This window comes from Stegostoma tigrinum, chromosome 21 (genome assembly GCF_030684315.1).
Source record: "Stegostoma tigrinum isolate sSteTig4 chromosome 21, sSteTig4.hap1, whole genome shotgun sequence".
Classification (NCBI taxonomy): domain Eukaryota; kingdom Metazoa; phylum Chordata; class Chondrichthyes; order Orectolobiformes; family Stegostomatidae; genus Stegostoma; species Stegostoma tigrinum.
This window is the reverse complement of record NC_081374.1, coordinates 56,705,379-56,721,053: the sequence shown is the minus strand read 5'-3', so window position 1 is coordinate 56,721,053 and position 15,675 is coordinate 56,705,379. Positions and strand designations below refer to the sequence as shown.

At 51.0% G+C, this 15,675-nt stretch overlaps 2 protein-coding genes across 18 annotated transcripts in view; both read right to left on the bottom strand.

Moving 5' to 3' along the window:
* The window catches only part of LOC132210855 (utrophin-like), a 34,317-nt gene extending 24,671 nt beyond the window's left edge, over positions 1–9,646 (bottom strand). For all 4 annotated transcript variants that reach the window (XM_059653538.1, XM_059653536.1, XM_059653539.1 and 1 more), the window contains exon 1: positions 9,487–9,646. The gene's annotated coding sequence lies outside the window, so the exon portion shown is untranslated. The remainder of the gene's footprint in view (positions 1–9,486) is intronic.
* Positions 1–15,675, bottom strand: part of LOC132210854 (utrophin-like) — a 247,310-nt gene that overhangs the window by 189,420 nt on the left and 42,215 nt on the right. The window lies entirely within an intron of this gene.

The following is a 15,675-nucleotide window of genomic DNA, read 5'->3' as shown; positions in this document are numbered from 1 at the left end:
AGTAATTAGGGGACTGCTGCATTGTCAGAGAGTCAGGACTGAGGAAGGGCTGCACTATCAGAGGGCAAATATTAATGGAGTTGTGCACTGTCACAAATTCAATATTAACAGAGGGCTACACTGTCAGAGAATCAATGATGACGGGGCAGTGCGTTGTGAAAAGACCTGTAATAAAAGGCATGCGGTCTGTCAGAGGGACTAAACGGAGAGCTTCACTGTGAGAGGGCCAACATTAGAAAATGCTCCAGTCTCAGAGGGTCAATGTGATGGGAGTACATCTCTCTGACATTATCTTGTTGGCGGGTCAGCGCTGACGTAGTGCTGCACCGTCCGAGGGGTCGGAGAAAGGGAGTGATGCACGACCAGGTGATCAGGGAGTGCTGAAGTGAGGGGGTCGTCAGCGATAAGTGGGTGAGCTCTGAGGGAGTGCAGCACAGTGTGGGGTCAGCACTGCGGGAGTGCTGTTCTGAGGGGTATCAGGACTGAAGGGGGTCAGCACTGAAGCAGGTCAGCGTTGAGGGAGTGCTGCACTGAGGGGTTCAGAATAAAGGGTATGCTACACTGAATGGGTCAGAAATGAGAGGGGGGTCAGCACTGAGGGAGAGCGGCACTTGAAGATGTTCAATATTACTGTGTCCTGCACTGTCAAAGGGTCAGTATGAAGGCAGCACTGCAATATCAGAGAGGCAATGATGAGTGTGTGCTGCACTGCTGAAGGGTTAAATTTGAAGTGGTGTCCCACGGCCAGAATGTCAATGGTAAGGGAGCATGGCATTCTCAGAGTGTTATTGCTGAGAGAATACCAGTATGACGGAGGGTTAATACTGTGGCAGAGATGCACCGTCAGAGAATCAGTCATCAAAGAGTACGCAGTGTTGGAGGGTCAGTACTGAGGGAGTGTTTCACAATCAGAGCGTCAGTTGTCTGGCAGTGCTGGAAAAGCTCAGCAGGTCTGGCAGCATCTGTGGAGGCAAAAACAGAGATAACATTTCGGGTCCAGTGACCCTTCCTCAGAACTGTTCTGAGGAAGATCCCCAGTTCTGAGGAAGGGTCAATGGACTCGAAACGTTGAATCTGTTTTCTCCTGCACAGATGCTGCCAGGCCTGCTGAGATTTTCCAGCAATTTTCTTTTTGTTCCCGACTTACAGCATCCGCAGTTCTTTTGTTTTTTATGTCTGGCAGTGCTTGTTTGCTTGTGACCTTCTGAAAGCACAGCACACCCATAATCTTGGCCCTGTGACAGTCCAGCACTCCCTCAGTACTGATCCTCCAACAATGGAGCATTCCTTCAATACTGACCAGCAGCGCAGCACTTTATTTCTGCGAGTAGTCTGAAAGAAACTACCTTTGCTTACCGAGAGAGACAGGGAGAGCAAGTGCGTATTCTGTAGGTGACTCAGCATGTATTGTAACCTGAACAAGTCAAACAGTATTTCAGATTAGTTTATAATTAAAGATTATTCTAACTGTCTTCCTGGAAAAGTACAGTCCCTACAACATGGGGCTGATACTAATACACTCACTCAGAAGTGACCCTCCAGCAAAGCAGCCCTGCCTCAGAACTGACCCTGTGACAATGAGCTACTCCATCAGCAGTGAATCTGTAATCACATGGCACTCCCTCAATTCTGAAAACATTACACTGAGGCACTCCTACAAAGGCCTCTGCGTTTTAGGGATTATTTACAGTCATCCCTGTGTTTTACAGGTTATTCAAAGGGGTCACTGTTTTCGGGTTTATTTTCACCCTCCAATCTTGCAGCACTCCCTCAATTCAGGCGTGTAGCAGTAATGTCTCCAGACTGAATCTCGACAAGTGTTGCAAACCCTCAATTCTGATCTGCTCAAAATGAGCCACTGACTGAGTATTGGCCTTCTGACAAAAAGTCACTTATTCAGAACTGGCCTTCTGACAATGTGACACTCGTCCACATCTGACCCTCCAGCAATGAGGTACTGCCTCAGAACTGATCCGCTGACAGTAAAGCACTGCCCCCTCAGTTCTGATCCTCTGACAGAGCTGCAATACTTCAGGACTGAACTTCTAATCATCTTGTACTCCATCAACTCTGAATCCAATGCACTGAGCTACTGACTCAGTATTTACAGTCTGCTCCTCATACACCCTCAGAATTGACCCTAAGGCAATGTGACCCTGCCTCAGAACCAACTCTGTGACAATGAGGCACTTACTCAGCGCTGAATCTCGAATTGTGTAGCGCACTCTCAGTTTTTAGGCACTCCTTCCAGACTGGCACACTCTCAAGGCTGATCCTGCAGCAATGAGGAATTGCCTTACAACACAGCCACCAACAACAAGGCCCTCTTTAGGACAGTGTCTGATAACGAGGCATTCACTTGGTTCTGAGCCTCTGACAATGAAGCACTTGCTCAAGTCTGACCACATTAAAATGAGGCACCCTCAAACTGATCTGAAACACCTCAGTTTCGACCTTCTGATGGCTCTGAAATGCCTCAGTTTATATCCTCTGACCGGTCTTTTAATTCTGACACAATTACAGTGAAGGTCAGCCTCCGTGCTGACACTCAGAGTACATCACTCCCTCTGACAGTGTTGCACACCCTGAGCATCACTGACAGTTTCAGCGTTCCCTTAATATGGACCAACTCACAATGCAGCACTCCCCTGACATTATTATTTACATTGACGATCTGACAGTACAGCCCACCTCAGTGCTGACCCTCCGACAGCGCAGCATTCCCTCATTACTCACCCTCTGATACTGTAGCCCACCTTTGACAGTGTCACACTCCCTTACTATCGGCCCTTAACAGTGCAGCACTCCCTCAATGATGACACCGGAACGATGCAGGATTCCCTCAGTCCTGGCTCTGCAACAGTCAAGCATTCAATCAACACTGACCCTCTGTTAGTGCAGCACACCCCTAATATTGATCCTGTGACAGTGCAGCACTCCCTTAATATTGGCCTTCCGACAGAGTGGCACTTTCTTGACGAAGACACTCTGACAATACAGTTTTCCCTCATTGCTGATCCTCTGGCAGTGCAGCATTCTGTCATCACTGGCACCTTGCCAGTGGAGCTACATGCTTCTTATTGACCCTCCACAGTGCAGCACTGCCTCTCTACTGACTCTACAACATTAATATTGATCCCCGAACGGGAGGTTCTCTTTCATACCCACCCCCACAAAGAGAAGCCCTCCCTCATCTTTAACCCTCTGACAGTGCAGCACTCCCTTAATATTAACCCGCTGCCGGTGTGGCACTCCGTTACAGTGCAGAACTCCAACAAAGTGATCATCTGAGTGTCGCGCACACACTCAATATTGACCCTCCAACAGCGTAGCCCTCCCTCAGAACTGACCGTCTGACATCCATACACTGATAGTGTCGCAATTCTGTAATATCGACCCCCACCGACGCAGCAGAACTCTCTCAATATTGGCCTTCGGACAGTACTGCGCTACTGATCCTTCGGCGGTGCCTCTTGATATCAATCCTCTGACATTATAGCACTCCCTCAGTACTAACTCTCTGAACGTGCAGCACTCTCTCAGGTCTGATTCTGCGCTGTTTCAGCACTCCCACGTCATTAACCCTCTGACAGTGCAGCACTCCCTTTATATTATATTATATTTATCAACCCTCCAACAGTGCACTATTTCCTTAATATTGGACCTCTGATTGGACAAGCTGACAGCATCTCATGTTCTTTATCGACAGAGAGTCAGTTCTGTGGTAGTACCTCATTGTAATGGGTCAGAGTGGGTCTAATCAGTCCAACCCCAAACCTATCCGCGGCTTCAGGCCTAAGCCTAGCCTCAGGCCTAACACTCACCCTCAACCTAAGCAGAAGCCTCAGCCCCAAAACCTAAATGTGGTCTGAGCTCTAACCCTAACCATAGACTCAGCCCGAAGCCTAACCTCAGCCTTAACCCAAAACCTCTCCCGAGCCCTACCCCGAACTCCAAACTTAACCTCATTAGTCACCCTAACACAAGTCTCATCCCTCACCCTAACTCTACCCTCATCCAAAACCTCGTCCAATCCTCACACCTAACCCCTAGCCTTGGTCCTAACCCAAACCCTAACCCTCGCCACCCTCTCACGCTAACCCTCATTGTTAATTAGTGAGTACTGAGGTATAGCAGCACTGTCAGAGCATCAGAATAGTGGGAGTGAACTATTGTCAGACTGTCGATACTGAGGCAGTGTCTCATTATAGAAGGGTCAGAATTGAAGCAGTGCCACACTAACAGAGACTCAGTACTGAGGTACTGCAACAGCGTCATAGAATCTGAACTGTGGGCGTGCATTATTGTCAGAGGGTCATGATCTGAGGCAGTGTCTCCTTGTGAGAGGGTCAGTACTGACAGAGAGCCTTCCTTGCCTGACAGTCAGTCCTGAGGCACTGCTTCTTTGTCAGGGGGTCTGGAGGGACAGTGTCTCATTGTTGGTCAGTCCAGTGTGAGGCAGTAGATCATTGGTGGAGGGTCAGTCCTCAGGGTGGGCGGATGATGTGGAGGTGCTGGTGTTGGACTTGGGCGGACAAGGCTGACTATTGACACGCTGCTACAAATGCACTCTCTAGTGCTGACCCTCTGATAAAGGCAAACTCCCTAATTGCTGACACTCTGCCAAGTAGGCACTGGCTCAAACAGACCCTCTGACAATAGGCCACTGACCCTCTGATAGAGCTGCAGTACCTCAGTGAGGCAGTGGCACTCCTTGAATTCTGATCCCATTACAATCAGGCACTGCGTCAGTACTGACGCTCTGCCAAAGAGGTACTGCCTGAAAACTGATCCAATGACAATGAGGCACTCCATCAGGACTTACCTCTGACAGTGCTGGATTACCTCTGTTCTGACCTTCTAAAATGGGTGGCACTCCTTCAATTCTGACCCCCTTACAACATAGCCCTGCTGCAGTGCCGACCCTCTGACAACAGTGCATTCTCTGAAGCCTGATCCCCTCAAGATGAGGTCATACTTCAGTATTAACACTGACAAAGAGTCACTTCCTCTATATTGACCCTCTCATCGTGCGGCACACCCTCAGTTCTGATCTTACGACAATGGGGCACTTTTGACCAGCTGACAATGGTGCTCTCCCTCAGTTCTGACACCTCCACAGTTCTGCACTACCTCTGTACTGACTCTCAGTACTGACCCTATTCTGATCCATTACAATGAGGCGCTGCCTCACTTGTGGCTGGATAACAATGATGCACTCCATCGATTCTGCGCCGCACACAGTGCTGTAATACTTCCGTACTGCCCTGTAATTGTGTGGCACTCCCTTAATTTTGACCCCCTTACACTGAGGCTGTGCCTCAGTATTCACCTCTGAAAATAATGCACTCCTACAGATCTGGCCCTCTGATGCTCCTGCAATAACTTAGTTTTTATCGGCTCGTCACGTGGTTAGCTTCAATGCTGATGCCATTACACGGAGGTAGTTTCTCAGAACTGACCTTCTAACAATGGCACTCCCTTCGGACTGTCAGATACAGCCACACTACCTCCGTTTTGACCCTCTCATCACGTGGCAGTCCCTCAATTCTGAACTCCTCACAATGAGTCGCTAACTCAGTACTGACCCTCTGACAAAGAGGCACTCCCTTAGGGCTGACCTTGCACCAATCAGATACTGCCTCACACCAAACCCTCTCGAATAATGAGGCACTGCTTCAGTACAGACCCTCTGACAAAGACGCACTGCCTCAGAACTGACTCTGCAGCTATGGCGACCGGCCACAAAACGGACCTGCTGACAATGAGGCACTTCCTACCATCTCCAATCATGTGGCATATCTCTAATCCTGTGGCCCTCTCTCAGTTCTGTCGCCACTGCATTGAGGCATTCCCTCTTCGTTGATCCTCTGAACTCCCTCAAGACTGACCATCCACCGTTGATGCACTACCTCAGATCTGACCCACCGACAGTCCTACAATCTGTCACCATTCCATGTAGCATTCCAGCAATTCTGACCCCATTTCAATGAGACGCTGTTTCAGATGGTCACTCTGAAAACGAAGCGCATTCTCAGGACTAAATCTCTGAAACTAAAGCACTTCATCAGTACTAACTCTCTGGCAGGCAAGTATTGGGGGTTAGGTTAGGGCTGAGGTTAGACTTGGAGCTTAGGCGAGGGTTGGGGTTGAGGCTAAGCGTTAATTGGGGCTGTGTGTTACGGTTCATTTTAGGGCTGAGGCCACAGCTAGTGGTAGGACTGAGGCTCACTTTAGGGCTGAGACTAGATGTTCGGCCTGAGGATCAGCATTAGGGCTGAGGGCAGGGAAGGTTTACGCTGAGGATAGGGTTAGGGTTAGGGTTAGGGTTAATGCTGAGGTGAGGGTTAGCCTGAGGCGAGCGTTTGTATGGGTTTAGGGCTGAGGCTGGGTTTAGAGTCAGGGTTCGGGCAAAGAGACGCTGCCTCAGAACTGACCTGCTGACAATTAGCCAGTACCTTAGGTACTGATGAGCTAATAAAAAGGCCGCTCTCAGCACTGACACTGCAGCAATGAAGTCTTGCCTCACAACTAACTCACAAAGGGCTCATAATTGAGCAAGTGCCGAATGATGAAAGGGTGCGGACTGAGGTGTTGCACAACTGTTAGAGGGTCAGAACTGAGGGATTGCATCATTGTCAGATGGTCAATACTGCAGCAGTGGCCCACTGTAATAGGGTCAGAAAGGTCATACTGAGGTCTTGCAAGATAGGGTCAGAACTGTTGGAGTGATTCATTATCAGAGGGTGGGCACTGAGGCATTGAAGCATTGACAGAGGGTCAACACACTGTCTGTATTGAACATGTGGCAATAATGTTCTGACTCCATAACATCAAGGCACTGCCTCAAAACTGACCCTTAATCCTGACCCTCGCACAGTGCTGCATTGCCTCAGTCGTGATGCTGCATTCGTGTGGTACTAGCAGTTCCAACCCCATGAATAGGATGGGCTGAAGGGTAACATTTCTTGATATTTGAGAAATGGTTGACTTTGAATGAGTCCTGTCAGCATTCCTGTTTTACAGTTAATTTTATTTCTGTAACTGGTTTTTTTCTTTGCCAAGTCGTTTGTTACACCGGAGCAGAGGGAGCATTTTGTTCCTCGGCACTGGACGTCATCTCGGAATGAGACCGCGAACGGTGCCAGGAACAACCTCAGCCTCCAGGCCAGCCATTGATCGAGGGGTCCCTCACGGCCACAAGAACATGAGGCTTATTCTTTTTTACTCTCTACTTGTTATTCTTTTTAATTACTCTTTCTCCATCTTTTATTTCCTCAATAAATGTTCATCTTTCAGAAAATTGGCAAGCATTCCTTTAACTGCACTTGATAGAATCACAAAAGAACCACTTCGATGCACGCTGTCATCAAAAACACACCATTATTTTGAGGCACTGCCTCAGCATTGATCCTCTGATAATATCGCACTCCCACAGATTTGACCCTTTGACAACGAAGCAAGGCCTCAGTATTGAAGCTCTGACAATGCTTCAATCCCTCAGTTCTGACCATCTGACAAGGAGGCACCTTTATTTCTGACCCTCTCACAGTAGCAATATCTCAGGACTGACCTTCTATTTGTATGGCATTGCCTCACCTTAGAATGAGGTGCTGCCTCAGTCTTGACCTTCTGACAATAATGCACTCCCACAGTTCGGACCCTCTCATATTGCTGCATTTCCTCAATACTGACACTAAAAATGTGTGGCAGATCTTTAGTGATGATCCTTTTACAAGGAAGCATTGTCTCAGTATTGACCATCTGACAATGATGAACTCTCACAGGGGTCAGGACTGAACCCCTGTCAATGAGGCACTTCTTCAGTGCCCGCACTCATTATTCGCCTTCTGACAAAGCTTCAATACCTCAGTACTGACCCTCTCACAGGGCCGATCTTCTGTCAAATCTAGAGAATTAATACAGAGGAGGTGTCTCTTATTAGAGGGTCTGCCTGAACTCTTGGTTGAAGTGTTCAATAAATTGCTACAACCTGAAAGAAGTAATTCTTCCCTGAATTAATAGGCAACCAATTTGAAAATGTGGCCTCTGGTCGTAAAATCTTTCACAAATGGGAGTAATCTCTACGGATATACACTATCAAGCCTCTTAACAATCTTAAATGGCGAAAACATAAGATTTTTTTCAATCTTATAAACTCCAATGAATGTAGCCCAACTTTCCTAAGCATAGCAATCCCCTCCGCCATTTCCGAAATCAACCCAGTCAACATGAGGTGTCCGGCCTCCGCAGCACTCGCTCTGTGGCTGTACATGACTTGTAAGTTACCATCCTGCTGCTACGACTCGACTTCTATTTACGATGCAGTCCTCCGTCCATCCGAACATACTACCCTTGAACACACGGGCTCTTTTCTTTTGAGACACCTGATGAGCTGTACCTTATCAAATGCTTTGTTGAAATCTCAATGTACTACATCAACTGGTGGTCCTTCGTCAGTAATGTTTGTTTCCTTCTCAAAGCACTGTAGCAAGTTTGTCAAGTATTATTTCCCCTTTATGAAAAGATGTTAACTCTGTAGGATGTGAAAGCACACTCAGTACCCTGTTATTTCATCTTTCATTGCCGGCATGAACATCTACCCAGGTTGACCTAAATTGGCAATACTTGCTTACTATTTTGTCCAACTATCTTTGGAACAATGGTGTTATGTTCACAATCTTTCAACCCTCTGAGAATTTTCCACAATCTAAGGATTCTTGGAAGATTATCATCAGTGCCTCCATTGTATCTGCAGCTGCGTTCTTCAACATGAGAGGATACAACTCATCACACCCCTTGGACATTTTCTGTACTGATTGGAGTTATGTTTGGAATTCTGTGCAGTGACATTCACTTTTTAACAGTTTGCTAAATACTACCAGGAACAGAAATTGTCATCCAGCTGCAACTAAACTAAAGCTTTCAGCACAGAAGGAAGTCTTTCAATTCATTATGAACCTATTAACTCCTGAAAAGGGCAATACGATTTGCCTCAGTCCATAAATGTTCTTTCTCCAACATCCTGAGATGCATTATCCGTATTTCTTCAAATTTACCACAGAATCTGTTTCACTCACCCTTTCAGCAATACGCATGACAACAAATTGGCATTTTTAGTCCCCCGATAGCCTCCGTTGCACACGTGCATTGTTAGATGATTATTTATTTGTGTGCCTGCTTTTTTGCTCGAATGGATAAAGGTAAATTTCTGTTCTTTTGTCATCAGAACTATTGCCTCCTCACTCTCATCTTCCTTGTTTTATCCTGTGCTGGAATATTTAATTTGTTGACATATCTGAAATATGTTGTTGAATGGATCGGGTTTTGTAACATTGCATTCCCCATAGACCATCTACCGATGCCGTTGCTTGTTCTGACAGTTATTATCTCGCAGAGTGGAAAATGCAGTTTGAAAGCAATGGAACGTTATCGATGAAAAAGTTGATGCATAAATTGCTGCGATCTTCTAAACTACAAACTCACCTTCAATTCTTTCTCGGTCAGAGCATTATGCCGGCACAAATGAATCGTGTTCTCAATGGGACTTCCAAAACCATGGAATTGAATTTGCACATTGCATTTCTGAAGAGGGAAGAAGAATCAAAGTAGTATCGTGATGAAGCTTCCAAGGCGATGATTGTGTCCTTCAATGAACGGAAAAGTGACTCTTAGATTCATGGAAATATTTCACTACTTCTATAGACATGAAAGGCAAACATTCTCCCTGCAAATGACCCAGTCTCATTTTATCGTATCTTTCTGATTTTACACGCCATGGGATAATCATTGCAGTGTAACAGAAATGTTGATCATGGAAATTTATCACTGTTTTCATAAATAATGGCAAATTTTCAACATCTTGCAATTGTATGAAGGCTCAGTCTCATCACACCTCGCCTGCTGCACAAAGACATTCTTACACTGCTTTGAATGTAAGGGCTCAAACAAAACACAATCATGACACAAATGCATCAACACACTACTTTCAATAGGATCTGATATCCTTGCCAGGCACTGGAGGGGTTGCGGAGACTGGTGAGTGGACAAAGTCGTTCCTCTGTTCAAGCAGGAAAACAGGGACTTTCCAGGAAACTACAGACTGGTGAGTGTCTCATGTCTCAAAAGTATGGGCTAATAAGGGACAGCCAGCATGGCATTATGCGGTGCAGGTTATGTCTTACCAAGTCAGTTGAAGTTTTCAAGGAGGTGACAAGGGTGATCAATTCAGGTAGAACAGTTGATAACATATACATGGATTTTACGAACGTTTTTAACAAGGTTCCTCATGGTATGCTCATCCAGAAGATTAGGATCCATGAGATCCATGGTGACTTGGCCTGCCCATATAAGGCAGACGGGAGCGGTGGAAGGCTAACAAAGATAACACAGTGTAGGGCTGGAGGAACACAGCAGGCCAGGCAGCATCAACAATGTCAGCTTTCCTGTTCCTCTGATGCTGCCTGACCTGCTGCGTTCCTCCAGCTCCACACTTGGTTCACTCTGATTCCAGCATCTACAGTTCTTGCCGTCTCAGTGGTGGAAAGCTGTTTTTCTGGCTGCAGCTCAGTGACGAGTGGTGTTCCGCATCGATGTGGCTTCTGCTGTTTGTGATATATGTAAATGTCTTGGTGGCAAATGTAGACGGGGGATGAGTAAGTTTGCAGATGATATAAGGACCAATGGACTTGTGGACAGCATGGAAGGTTGTCAAAGGACACAGCAAGATACAGACCAATTGCAAACTCGAGCGGAGAAATGGCCGATGGAATTTAATCTGGGCAGGCATGAGGTGTTGCATTTTAGGAGAACAAGTGTGAAGGAAAGGGATACACAGTTAATGGCAGGACCCCAAACTGCAGTGAAGTCCAGAGGGATCTTGGGGTCCTCGATCGTAACTCCCTGACAGTCGCCACACAAGTAGACAGGGTGGTCAAGAAGGCATATCGCATGCTTGCCTTTATTCATAGGGGAACTCAGTGCAAGAGTCAGGATGTCACATTGCAGCTTTGCAAGACTTTGTTGAGACCACACAGAGTATTGCATTCAATTCTGGCCGCCACATTACACTAAGGATGTGCAGGCTTTGGGCAGGGTGCAGAAGAGATTTACCAGCATGCTGACTGGAATAGAGGGTATGAACGAGGAGGAGGAGCTGGAAAAACTCTTCGTTTTCTCTGGGGCAGGAGAAGCTGAGGGCAGGCTTGATAGAAGTCTATAAAATTAGGACATACATAAATACAGCTAACGGTCAGAAAATTTCTCCCCCGGAGTTGAAGTGTCCACTATTAGGGGGCATGCATTTAAGCTGAGAGGGGGGCAAGTTCAAAAGAGATGTGAGGGGCAAATATTTCACACTGAGCATGTTAAAAGTGTGGAATACATTGCCCGGGGTGGCAGTGGATGCAAATACGATGAAAGCATTTAAAAGGGTCTTTCAGTTAAGTGCACGAATATGCAAGGAATGGAGGACTATGGATCAAGGACAGGCAGAAAGGATTATTTCATTTGTTGTCATGTTTGGCCCAGCACGGTGGGCCAAAGGGCACATTCCTGTTGCTGTCGTGTTCCAAGTTTTATGCTCACTTGTATCATGATTACAAAAAGTAGGATTGGGAAGCATTTTTGAGAAGCGTTTGAGAACATTATTTCATGTCAGGACAAACGGGATAAGGATTAGGTGACACAGCACAAACAGATTTTGGAGCCCATGATGAATCATGGGGACTTCACAAGCACCAATGATCAGAGGGATCTCAGGATCTTGATGTGGATGCCTGTTGATCCCCCAATGTAATGGACCAGGTCGTTGAAGTGGTTTGGAAGGCACATTGGATACTTGTCTTTAGTAGACTTAATATTAAGTGATAGAGTTTCAGAATAGGCAGGGTATGTACAAAATGTTGGTTAGACCCAACAGTGAAGTCAACGATGAGAAAATACAGTGAGACTTCGACAACGATCAGGCTTGGCCTGATAAAGGATAAGTAACATTTGCACCATAGAAGTGCGAAGCAGCAATCAGCTCCAACAAGAGAGAATATGACCATATCAAAAAAATTCCATGTCCTTACGCTCACTTCATCCTTAGATTTATTTTTTTTTAAAATGTGCAAGTGCTATGCAAGCCATGCAAGGCTACGGGCCAGGTGTTGGAAATCAGGTTAGAACAATTCAGTGCTTGTCCTTGACTGTCACAGAATCCGTGAGCTTAAGAATGTATTTCTCCTGTATTGTAGACTACTGAGGTGCTCGGCTATCCACTAAACCAAGGTTAACACTGATCTAAAACTAAACTGGGTCAGTTATAGAACCAGCAGTAGCCAGGTCCATGGTACAAACCACCCTGCTGTGGGACAGGGTCAGGTAAATCCAAGTGAGCGAGCGTGGTTGGAGACTCATTCATTGGGGGCATAGATTCTGTCGCCACATTTGAGACACCAGGGCTGTGTGTTGCTTCCCTGGTGCCAAGGTCAAGGACATCTCTGAGTGGTTGCAACAAATTCTTAAGGTGGAGGGTGAGCAGCCAAAGGCCACCGTGCACGTTGGTACCAATGACATGGGCAGAAAGAGGGAAGACATCCTGCGGACTATGGACAAGGAGTTAGCAAACAGGCTGAAAGGCAGGACCCAGAGGGTAATAAATTTATGGGTTGCCACGAGTGCCACATGTTAGAGAGTTGTCATAGAAAGATAGGTGAGATGAATGCATGGTTAAGGAGCTGGCACAGGGGGCAGGCTTTCCGGCTCATGGATAATTGGGACCGTTTCTGAGCAAGGGGTGACCTGTGCAAGAGGGATGGGAGGCAAGACGCTGTGAGCGGGACAGGACAGAGGGGACAAGTCGTTGTGAGCGGGTTACGACAGAGGGGACAAGTGCCTGAGAGCAGATCAGGAAGGAGGGGCAAGTCGCCGGGAGGGTCCCCGTGTGCGGGTCAGGGCTGCGGGGGAGGGTTCCCGTGAGCGGGTCAGGGCTGTGGGGGCCGGTCCCCGTGAGCGGGACAGGGCTGCGGGGGCAGTTAGCCGTGAGCGGGTCAGAGCTGCGGGGAAGGGTCCCCGTGAGCGGGTGAGGGCTGCGGGGGCCGGTCCCCGTGAGCGGGACAGGGCTGCGGGGGGGGGAGGGTCCCCGTGAGCGGGACAGGGCTGCGGGGGAGGGTCCCCGTGAGCGGGACAGGGCTGCGGGGGAGGGTTCCCGTGAGCGGGTCAGGGCTGCGGGGGCAGTTAGCCGTGAGCGGGACAGGGCTGCGGGGGAGGGTCCCCGTGAGCGGGTCAGGGCTGCGGGGGGAGGGTCCCCGTGAGCGGGACAGGGCTGCGGGGGCCGGTCCCCGCGAGCGGGACAGGGCTGCGGGGGCCGGTCCCCGCGAGCGGGACAGGGCTGCGGTGTCAAATTTCTGTCAGCGGGACAGGGCTGCGGGGGGACAGTCCCTGTCAGCGGGTCAGGGGGTCCGGGTGCGGGGGCAAGACCCTGTGAGCGGTTCAGGGCTGCGGTGGCAAATAGCTGTCAGCGGGACAGGGCTGCAGGGGACAGTCCCTGTCAGCGGGTCAGGGGGTCCGGGTGCGGGGGCAAGACCCTGTGAGCGGTTCAGGGCTGCGGTGGCAAATAGCTGACCGCGGGTCAGGGGTGCGGGGGAGCCGGTCCCAGTGAGCGCGACAGGGCTGCGCGGGACAGTCCCCGTGACCGGGTCAGGGCAGCGGGGGGACACTCCCTGTGAGCGGGTCAGGGCTGCGGGGGACAGTCCTTGTGAGCGGGTCAGGGGTGTGGGGGACAGTCCCTGTGAGCGGGTCAGGGGTGTGGTGGCAATTAGCTGTCAGGGGGTCAGGGCTGCGGGGGGCAGTGCCTTTGAGCGGGTCAGGGCTGCGGTGTCAAATACCTGTCAGCCGGACAGGGCTGCGGGCGACAGTCCCTGTCAGCGGGTCAGGGGGTCCGGGTGCGGGGGCAAGACCCTGTGAGCGGTTCAGGTCTGCGGTGGCAAATAGCTGTCCGCGGGTCAGGGGTGCGGGGGAGCCGGTCCCCGTGAACAGGACAGGGCTGCGGGGGCCGGTCCCCGTGAGCGGGTCAGGGCTGCGGGGGCCGGTCCCCGTGAGCGGGTCAGGGCTGCGGGGGCCGGTCCCCGTGAGCGGGTCAGGGCTGCGGGGGCCGGTCCCCGTGAGCGGGTCAGGGCTGCGGGGGACCCTCCCTGTGAGCAGGTCCAGGCTGCGGGGGACCCTCCCTGTGAGCGGGACAGGGCTGCGGTGTCAAATAGCTGTGAGCGGGTCAGGGCCTGCGGTGTCAAATAGCTGTCCGCGGGTCAGGGGTGCGGGGGAGCCGGTCCCCGTGAGCGCGACAGGGCTGCGCGGGGGACAGTCCCTGTGAGCGGGTCAGGGCTGCGGGGGACAGTCCCTGTGAGCGGGTCAGGGCTGCGGGGGACAGTCCCTGTGAGCGGGTCAGGGCTGCGGTGGCAAATCCCTGTGAGCGGGTCAGGGCTGCGGTGGCAAATCCCCGTGAGCGGGTCAGGGCTGCGGTGGCCGGTCCCCGTGAGCGGGTCAGGGCTGCGGGGGACCCTCCCTCTGAGCAGGTCCAGGCTGCGGGGGCCAGTCCCTGTGAGCGGGACAGGGCTGCGGGGGCAAATAGCTGTCAGCGGGACAGGGCTGCGGGGGCCAGTGCCTTTGAACGGGACAGGGCTGCGGTGTCAAATAGCTGTCAGCGGGACAGGGCTGCGGGGGCCAGTGCCTTTGAACGGGACAGGGCTGCGGTGTCAAATAGCTGTCAGCGGGACAGGGCTGCGGGGGACAGTCCCTGTCAGCGGGTCAGGGGGTCTGGGTGCGGGGGCAAGACCCTGTGAGCGGTTCAGGGCTGTGGTGGCAAACAGCTGTCCGCGGGTTAGGGGTGTGGGGGAGCTGGTCCCCGTGAGCGGGACAGGGCTGCGGGGGCCGGTCCCGTGAGCGGGACAGGGCTGCGGGGGCCGGTCCCCGTGAGCGGGACAGGGCTGCGGGGGCAAATCGCTGTCAGTGGGTCAGGGGTGCGGGGGCAAATAGCAGACAGTGGGACAGGGCTGCGGGGGCCAGTGCTTTGAGCGGGACAGGGCTGCGGTGTCAAATAGCCGTGAGCGAGTCAGGACGGAAAGGGCAAGTCGCCGTGGACGGGTGAAGACTGCAGGGGCAAGAGGCTTTGAGGGGGTCAGGACTGCAGTGGCAAGAGGCTGGGGACGGGTAATGACAGAGGAGGCAAGTCGCTGTCAGTTGCTAAGTACTGCAGGGGCAAGTGGCTGTGCGCGGGTGAGGACGGAAGGGGGCAAGTGGCTGTGCGCGGGTGAGGACGGAAGGGGCAAGTGGCTGTGAGGAGGAGAGGGTGGCGGAGGGTGGGGGGAATAGGAGGAGGAGCAGGAGGGTGGGGGAAACGAGGAGTAGTAGGAAGGGTGGAGGGGAAGGACTAGGAAGGGTATGGTCAAAGGAGGGGGGGTTGGGGGGTAGGAAGGAGGAGGGTGGGGCGGGAAGAAGGGGGGGGATGCGGCGGGAAGGAGGTGGGGGGTGGGGCGGGAAGTAAGAGGGTGGGGCGGGAAGAAGGAGGAAGAGGGTGGGGGGGGGTAAAGGAGGGGGTGGAAGAGGGTGGGGGTGAGAGGGAAGGATGGTCGGGGGGGAGGAGGAGGAGGAGGAGGAGGGTGGGAGGAGGAGGAGGAGGAGGAGGGTGGGAGGAGG